We start from the raw sequence: 9576 nt of genomic DNA on the forward strand, positions 1-9576 counted from the left end.
TGTCACCTTGTAAAGGTAAACCTATTGTGATGGAAAACTTGGATGGACTGGTATCTCAGCTGGGCATGCCAGGAGGACACCATAATGGATTGGCATCCCAGCCAGGATGATGCTGTTGCCTGCCTCAGTTGGTTCCCTCAGTACTCTTGGTGACAGTTTCTTTTTTTGGAATGGCTCCAGTTCAGACACCCACTGGGCAGTATGGGAGTTCAAGTTCTGGAGGGCATCCATATTGAGGTCCGTGGGTACAAGCAGCAAGCACTGCCAGGAGTAGAATCCCGTTTTATGGAGATTCAGTCTGACCCAGAAGTGTTTCCTCTGTGCCATGTTGTGGCACCAGAAGATACTCCTGGGTTTGGTATAAAATAAATCACTGCACCACACCCAGGTGACTCAGATGACAACGCTCGTCAGGGAGGAGAGGAGGAGAAAGAAAGAAAAGAAAGAATTGTGTTTGTACCTGTTTAAAGAAAAAGTCTGTTTGAAGGTAACAAAAAGTCTTTTGAGCCCAAGGACTTGTGTGGAGTACAGTTAAATCTGGAGTGTGACGGGTTGAGATGCCCCCTAGCTGTCACAGTGTTCATTCATCAAATGGAGTAAAATTAAGGACTTTTCCTCCCTGTTTATAACATCTAAACAAGTGGTATCGCAGTTCAGGTACTGGGGAACAACAGGAGAACAAAAGAACAATGAGATGTTAAAATGACTTAGAGAATCATGGAACTGATTAGGAAAAAAAAAATCCTGTAACAACAAGGGGTCCTACAGGGCTAAACTTAGAAACCCACTGATGTAAACGATCCAATGAAGGGAACCCAAACATTTGACGTGATACACTACAGTACGTGGCCATATTTGTGGACGCCACAACATCACATCACAGAGCTTCATGTACTTACAAAACATTTTTTGTGACAATAAATCTTTAATCTTTGGAAAATTCCAGTTGGCACTTTTTACATCAAGCCAGGGTTTTTGATGAGATTTCCCCTCTAATGTGCATTTTTTGAAAGTGTTTTTGGGACTTCCTTAGTTTGTGACTCCCTGTCTTAACAATGTGATTGCCTGATGTTGTCCTCATCTTGCAGCATCATTTGTTCAGGTGGTTTTCTAAAATCTTACCTACAGTCAGGATGCAGTGGAGCTGATAGTGTCCTGTCTCAGTCAGGGTTCCTCCAAGGCTTGGGCTCAAATTCATGTTTTGTGTGTTTTATTTTGCATTCTTGATTCTTTTATTTATGTTGATTGTGTGTATTATTCCTTATTTTTGAGTTTGTCTTTATTTTCCATGTGCTTTGTGTTTGGTCCCCTAAGAGGTCGGTCCACTGCCAGGGGCCGCCCTCTGGCCAATAAAACCAGAGATTCTCTCACGGTTCCTGGTAATGGGTTTGGTGAGTGTTACATGCGTTTTTGATGCTGCATTGGTTACTACAAGCAGAGCAGTTTCATGGCCAACAAGGGCTCATTCAGATTATTAGAAGTTAAGTATTTAAGTCATTCCTCACTCATGCTTCTGCATTCTTGTATGGTTTGATTGCTACCTTAATGGTCTGCTCTAGTCTACCATATCTTCTATAAAGTAAATTAAGATAACGTGAAATATGTCATCACTCAGGCATTTCAGGTAAGTTAATTGTTGAGAGTACATAAATAACATTTAAGTGTATTTTATAATTTTCTGTTTTCAGTGAGACAGAAGACAACTTTTTGAAAAAGACCAGGAGATAGAGACCTGGTTGAAATAACACACAATGGTCGGAAACAAAAAGTCCAACCGATGTGTTGTGAATCCTAACCACTAACTATTAGTCAAAGTTCGTAGCAATTCAACAGAGTTTTAGATACTGGAAAATGGCAAACAAAAAGAAATGCACAGAATGAACTTGGAAATGCAATCTTGGATGAAACTAGACCTAACGCAACGATCTACTTACCGATGCTCCATTGACGTCTGTGGCTGCATACCCCTGGTGAATTACATGACCGTTTTTAGATCAAGGTGTACAGTGAAATCACTACAATGGTGGTGACCATAACCAAACAACCACACACCCCTGGTAATTCATGGGAACATTACCATAGCAATAAACATGCTAAAGTCATCATATGGACAAGGATGGAGCGTGACTTCTTGCCTAGCCAAGAGGCCATAATATAAGGATGGAAGGAGTGGAGACGTACTGTAACACAGCCAAAATGCCTGACTATCTTCATCCCAGTGGGGAAAGAAGGATCATGGATGGACTGGGCAAACATGGATGTCAGGGGCAGTTCATTCCTCTCCACACTAGATGGCAGTATTCTTCCAGGCTGATCCCAATTAGGACTCCCACAAAGGTGCATGGGAGTTGGAGTGAGGTAGAGAAGCACTTGGGTGCCGCATGAGGATGCTGCTAAGAGTAGGACTTTCCAGGTTTCTGTACTGCGGATGATCACTACAGGTGAAGCATTCTCAGGTCTGGCTTAAAAGAGACCAGTCACCCCGAGGAATCACTTGGAGGAAGGAAGGAGAGAAGTCCTACACATGCAAGTTTCAAATGGCCTTCAGGTCCTGACCTTCAAGTTTCAAGTAGTAAGTCATAAAGATTACCTTCATGCAAGTCAAGTCTAGTCACAGTTGAGTCAAGGTGTCCTTACACTTTCACCACCATCTGCGATCAATCAGATTGAGATAATGTAAGATGGATACTAACGTCTAGGCTGGAAGTGGATCTTCTCAGAGAAAATTAATCTTATTAGGAAATAATAATTATAACATAACTGTTTTAATTTGAAGTAATTTGCATTTATATATTCAGTTTTCCACAGTTTCCTCATAAGTGTCTAATATACACAGTATTTAACTCTTACATACATTTTTTTTTTATTTTGGACCTTTTTTCAAGAGCTTTGATCTTTTCTTATGGTGGTCAGGTTCTTTTGGGTGGTTTTCATCTTCAATAAAAAGTAAGAAGAACCAGAAGATGAAGAGGTTCATAACACCATCTGTTTCCATGGGAGGAGTCTGGAAAGACTTTGGAGAAAGACTTTTATTCTGGCAAACCATCCAGAGCCTCAGGAGAGGAAGGTGGGACCTCGTCCAGACGTTTCTTAGCCTTGGTGGTGAAGTTTGAAGTATTTAACTTAATTTTGCCTTGGAAGAAAATACCGTATTGTACAAAATACCTAAGCTAATGAAAAAAGACTCCAGATATGATTACCAGGCCATAGGCAGACATTTTAAATTAAACTTAAATAAAAACAACGGAAAGAATCTTACATTCTGTCCGTGCAGTCCATGGTGGTTTTCCTCTATAGACAAAAGCAGATGGCAATTCAAAAGAAATTCAGAGTTGGCAGCGGCAGCCTGAATCGAGAGCACATTTAACTGAGCATCTTCAACGTGGCTGCAACAATGATGTAAAAATAAAAATGTTTGATAAAAATGTCAAAATGAAGTAAATGTGTAGAAATACTTAAAAATGTTGCCCAAAAGCTTCAACTCATTAACCGTTTAAGAGTGTGCATTTCTTGAAAATGTTGAAAAAACTTTAGTATCGAGTGGTGTGTGTTAGTGGTGGGGGTCTGTCAGTATAATTGTTGTTCAATTTTCTTAAATATAATATTTTTGAAAGTATACCCAATAGAGTCATATTCAATATTTAGCAAAGATCTATTAATACCAATATGAGAATTAAATCAGTATCAGTATCACCCTATAAAAGGGGAAAGGGAACTGAAATAAGTTTCACATCTAACTTTGAAAATGAGTTAAAACGTGTTAAATCATTAAAATTATACAAATAAGTGAGAGCTTGGAATTGAACTTATTGTATTGTATAACGGGAATGTGAATGGCACACGATGGTCAATTAAATGGTGGGCTTGCTGTGATTGTTTGTGTATATCTGGCACTGGAAGATCAGGGGGTTGAGCACCAGAGATGAGGGGCTAAAGCCACTGAAGCCCCCCACCTCCCAACACCACTGTTCATTTTTAAACCTGTCCTGTGTTTATATTTGTGAGGGCAGATGCACCTTTCTCGTGTTACTAATTAGTTTAAAATCTATTTAGCTGCTGGTTGATAACATTGTTTTTTTACAATTATAATCTGCACATAATATTGTCTAATCAATTCCAGTCGTATATACAGTAATCCCTCGCTATATCGCACTTTGCCTTTCGCGGCTTCACTCCATTGCGGATTTTATATGTAAGCATATTTAAATATATATCGCGGATTTTTTGCTGGTTCACGGATTTCTGCGGACAATGGGTCTTTTAATTTCTGGTACATGCTTCCTCAGTTGGTTTGCCCAGTTGATTTCATACAAGGGACGCTATTGGCGGATGGCTGAGAAGCTACCCAACTTACTTTTCTCTCTCTCTCTCTTGCGCTGACTTTCTCTGATCCTGACGTAGGGGGTGTGAGCAGGGGGGCTGTTCGCACACCTAGACGATACGGACGCTCGTCTAAAAATGCTGAAAGCTTATCTTCACGTTGCTACCTTCTGTGCAGCTGCTTCCTGAAGCGACATGCTGCACGGTGCTTTGCATACTTAAAAGCTCGAAGGGCACGTATTGATTTTTGATTAAAAAACAAACTCTGTCTCTCTCTCTCTCTCTCTCTCTCTTTCTCTGCTCCTGACGGAGGGGGTGTGAGCTGCCTCCTTCAACAGCTTTGTGCCGCCGTGCTTCGCATACTTAAAAGCCAAACAGCCCTATTGATTTGTTTGCTTTTCTCTCTCTCTCTGACATGATCTGCTCCTGATGCGCACTCCTTTGAAGAGGAAGATATGTTTGCATTCTTTTAATTGTGAGGCGGAACTGTCATCTCTGTCTTGTCATGGAGCACAGTTTAAACTTTTGAAAAAGAGACAAATGTTTGTTTGCAGTGTTTGAATAACGTTCCTGTCTCTCTACAACCTCCTGTGTTTCTGCGCAAATCTGTGACCCAAGCATGGCAATATAAAAATAACCATATAAACATATGGTTTCTATTTCGCGGATTTTCTTATTTCGCGGGTGGCTCTGGAACGCAACCCCCGCGATGGAGGAGGGATTACTGTATGTGCTTACTCAACTGCTTTCTCCCTTCATTTATTTCCTGAGGACTTTTTTGTCATCAAATAGTTAACTTCCCAAAAGCACCAGGAGAGGGCGCCAGTGTGTGAGCTGTTTGTGCCCTCTGCACTCTGCCCTGTGTTTGACTGACTTGCTTTGGGCATCCAAGTGGCTGGGAAAAAGAGGAAAATCTACAAAATCTACAAGTTCAAGCGAACACTCTCAAGTTTAAGCTGAAACAATCAACTCATTCTTAGTTGAAGTTGCACCGAACATTTCTCCATTTTCAGATGGACGAGTCTGCAAATTCAGCAATGCTTTTGAATGGGAGATTTTGGAAATTACTAAGACTTCATGCAGTGCGATCTGTTTGAGATATTTGAATGGAAATTGAGCCGTCTTGACAAATTCCTCTGAAGAATAAGTGGGTCGCATTTCACCAAAATTGGCCCACTGGAGGGGCTGATTTGTTTCATGCAGACAAACAGATAGGCAAACATGAGCTTTTGTAACACATTGTGTGCAAACGCACCCTTAAACAGCCCTATGGTAGGAGGTGGCAGATGTTACAGTCTACAGCAGGGGTGTCACACTCATAGTGACCCTTGGACTTGTTGAAAGTGGCTTGCTAATTCAATATTCAAAACACGCTACGGGCTGGACTTTGGAAGAAGGAATCCAAGGGTTTGAACCGGGCGTTCTGGGGAAACCACAGAAAAACTAGTGTGTTACGTCAAAAGGTTAGGAGTCATCTAAACATTAATAGACAAACCACAAGAACAGCAAGTACTGGAATAGGTGTGTGGATAGCCAGGAAAAATGTAGAAACGTCAACTGAGATGATGAGTGATACAGAGAGGCAGGGACAGAGTGTGCAGTGGCAGAGCTGAGAATTATACTTGGTAGCCATCCGAGCACGGTATGCCACGTTAAATATTTAAAACAAAGAGAGCCGGATCTGTTTCAACTATTCTGAAAGAAAGAGAGGAGGGAAAATAGTTTGACACTTTATTCTGGCACCTGGTCATTTTCAGAGTATCAGGAATTTTCAGCAGTCAGTAAAACTAAACAAAATAAGAAAAATAATCAACTAATTACCCTAGAAGTTTTTTTTTTAAGGAATTCATCTATGGAGGGATAACACTATGTGGTGGAGCCTCCATATTTATACGAGGGAGAATCAAAAAGTAAAGGCAACTCACGCTTTAATAGCAGTAACTGCGAGGAGATGAACATCACAACCTTATCACTTCTCCACATAAGACTCCCTGCAAGTCTATCGCTCCACTTACTTCTTCATTCCTTGAGAGGAGAAGTCTTTCGGCTGCCCCAGAATCCATGTGTTCACCGCTTCCTTAACCTCATCATCGGAAGTGAATCTGCGACCGCGTAGAGCAGTGCTTCCCCACCCTTTTCTATGCTCTAGAAAGTGTTTGATTTACGTCCGCACATCCTACAAGAGTGGTCCGTGTGATCCGTCACCAGCACGTTTCCGTCTGCTTCTTTTTCATTGTGGTCGAGTCCCATACGATCGTGACTCATGTTAATGCAGGTGTAAGTGGATGTTAGCTAAAAATACAGGGTGATTCAAAAAGACTCATCCGATTTCAAAGTGCCATATTTTTACAACTGTGAGGTGCCTAGGAACCAATCACATACTAATCGAAAGAGGGGGGGTCATCGAGTTTGTTACTGTCACCAGAAGGTGGATCCCTCCAGTCTGCGAGGAGATGGTGACCCCTGAGTAGAAAGCATTTTGTGCAAAACGACATGGGATGAATTTGACTATTGCGTTGATGTTGTCTGTACAGCTGCAGGAGGCCATATTGAGCACTTATCAAATTACATAATAAACCATTTACGATTTACTGCATTGTTCTGTAAAGGTCTTCGAGTGAAATAAATCGTTTTGAAATTGGATGAATCTTTTTGAATCACCCTGTACTTGCATTTGTGTGGATTGCAGCTGTCACTTGACTCATACCTGACCTGTAAATGTGAGGAAAGCCCATGCAGATACAGGGATATAGGATCATAAGAACATTAAAAATATCACAAACGAGAGGAGACCATTCAGTCCATTCAGCTCATTTGTTTAGCTGATAGCTAAGCTGTCCCAATATCTCTCCCAGATACTTGCTGAGGGTTCTGAAGGTTTCTGCTTCATCTCCCTGACTTGGTAGATTTTCGCCAACTCCCTCAACTGTTGGTGTACAATACAATACAATACAATACAGTTTATTTTTGTATAGCCCAAAATCACACAGGAAGTGCCGCAATGGGCTTTAATAGGCCCCCAGCCTTGACTCTCTAAGAAGACAAGGAAAAACTCCCAAAAAAACCTAGTAGGGAAAAATGGAAGAAACCTCAGGAGAGGCAGTTCAAAGACAGACCCCTTTCCAGGCAGGTTGGGCGTGCAGTGGGTGTCAAAAGAAGGGGGTCAATACAACACAATATACAGAACAGAACAAATCCTGAATACAATATAAAATAAAAAAAATTTTTTTTAGAAGTAAAAAAAAAATAAAAATTTTAGAAGTACGGAATCAGAATTTAACAGTAAATGATATCACATAATAAGATTTGGATATTTTTAAAGTCCTGGAGACCTCATCCATCAAGCTGCCTCCCCCTATTGGCCATTCCAGAGCTGAGTCTGTGTTGGGCCAGCCAATCCAATGAAAGGACCCCTCTTTCCCATGATTCCTGCGATCCTCCATCAGGGATGACTTTACCTTAGGCAGGCAAAACAACTTGGCAGGTGGGCCGTGGCACCAAGTGCCACATTTGAGTACCGAGAAGAAAAACAGAATAAGTGAGAGTTAGTATCCAATTCTAACTATCATGTTACTTATGTTTTAGTGCTAATGACTAACAACAGAGATGCAGTATGTGCAGTTAATCAGCAGCTCTAGTCAGGGTGTGCTAAACTGAAGTAGTGAGTCTTCAGCTGGAATTTTAAAGCTGAGACCGAAGGGGCATCTCTTATACTAGCAGGCAACCATTCCACAGTTTAGGGGTCCTGTAACTAAAAGCTCGACCTCCCATTATTATTTTATTAATCTTTGGAATCCTAAGTAGACCAGCATCTTGAGATCTTAATGCGCGCTCTGGTTTGTAAGTCACGATAAGTTCAGAAAAGTAAGCCAGACCTGGGCCATTTAATGCTTTATATGTTAAAAGGAGGATTTTGAAATCTGCCCTAAACTTAACCGGGAGCCAGTGTAAGAATTTAAGAACTGAGTTATGTGTTTGTATTTTCTTGTTCTTGTAATAATTCTTGCAGCAGCATTTTGGATTAACTGGAGGCTGTATAGAGAACAGTTTGAACATCCAGTGTACACCACATTGCAGTAGTTAATTTCTTACAATCCTGTTTATTTAGAAAGTGCCTTAACTTCCTAACATTTTTAAGATGGAAGAAACATGTTTTGGACAACTTTGTAATATGCGCTTTAAATGACATGCTAGAGTCAAAGATAACTCCTAGATTGCGGGCTGATTCAGAAAAATTAATTAGGATTCCAACTGAGTTGAATGATGACAAAATATTGCTATGATCAGCATCATTCCCTCCAACAATTAACATCTCTGTTTTATCTGTATTTAAAGACAAGTAGTTCTCATTCATCCACACCTTTAATTCGCTAACACAACTAATTAAAGACAACATTGGAGAAACTTCATCTGATTTAAATGAAAGGTATAACTGGGTGTCATTTGCATACGAGTGAAAATTAACATTATGTTTCCTAATGAGAGATCCCAGTGGAAGCATGTAAAGTGAAAACAGTAAAGGTCCCAGTACTGAGCCCTGCGGGACACCATATTGAACTTCTGTGTATACTGATGGAGTCCTGTCAGCACATTTCTGTACATATTGGAATTGATTTGATAAGTAAGAACTAAACCAAGTGAGCATGGTGCCTGTAAGCACAACATCATTTTCTTGCCTGTACAGTAAAATAGAATGGTCGATGGTGTCAAATGCTGCACTTAAGTCCAACAACATCATTACAGTGGAGTTTCCTTCATCAGAGGATATCAGAATGTCATTTACAACCCGCGTTAGTGCCGTTTCTGTACTATGACCAGTGCGGAAACCAGACTGGAATTTCTCAAATAAATTGTAATGCATAAGGTGTGTCTGAAGCTGACTGGCGACTACTTTTTCTAGTATTTTAGAGAGAAACGGTAAATTTGAAATAGGCCTATAATTATTTAGTATATGTGGGTCAAGGTCTGACTTTTTAAGTAATGGTTTAATGACTGACACTTTTAGTGCATCTGGTACTGTGCCATGGAATAATGAACTATTGATAATGTTTAGGATAGGCGCTGCAAGAACATCCATTGCACTTTTTACTAGTTCTGTTGGCACTGGATCAGAGAACAAGTAGTGGGCTTCATTTTAGAAATTAAAGTTAAGACTTCCTGCTCAGTTACAGGATTAAAATTACTAAAGTGCTGAATGCAATGTGAGACAGGGTCTGCTAAGCTAGTATTTGGTTTGTAGTGTGATGCAGACATCTG

Source organism: Erpetoichthys calabaricus, chromosome 13 (assembly GCF_900747795.2).
Source record: "Erpetoichthys calabaricus chromosome 13, fErpCal1.3, whole genome shotgun sequence".
Taxonomy (NCBI): domain Eukaryota; kingdom Metazoa; phylum Chordata; class Cladistia; order Polypteriformes; family Polypteridae; genus Erpetoichthys; species Erpetoichthys calabaricus.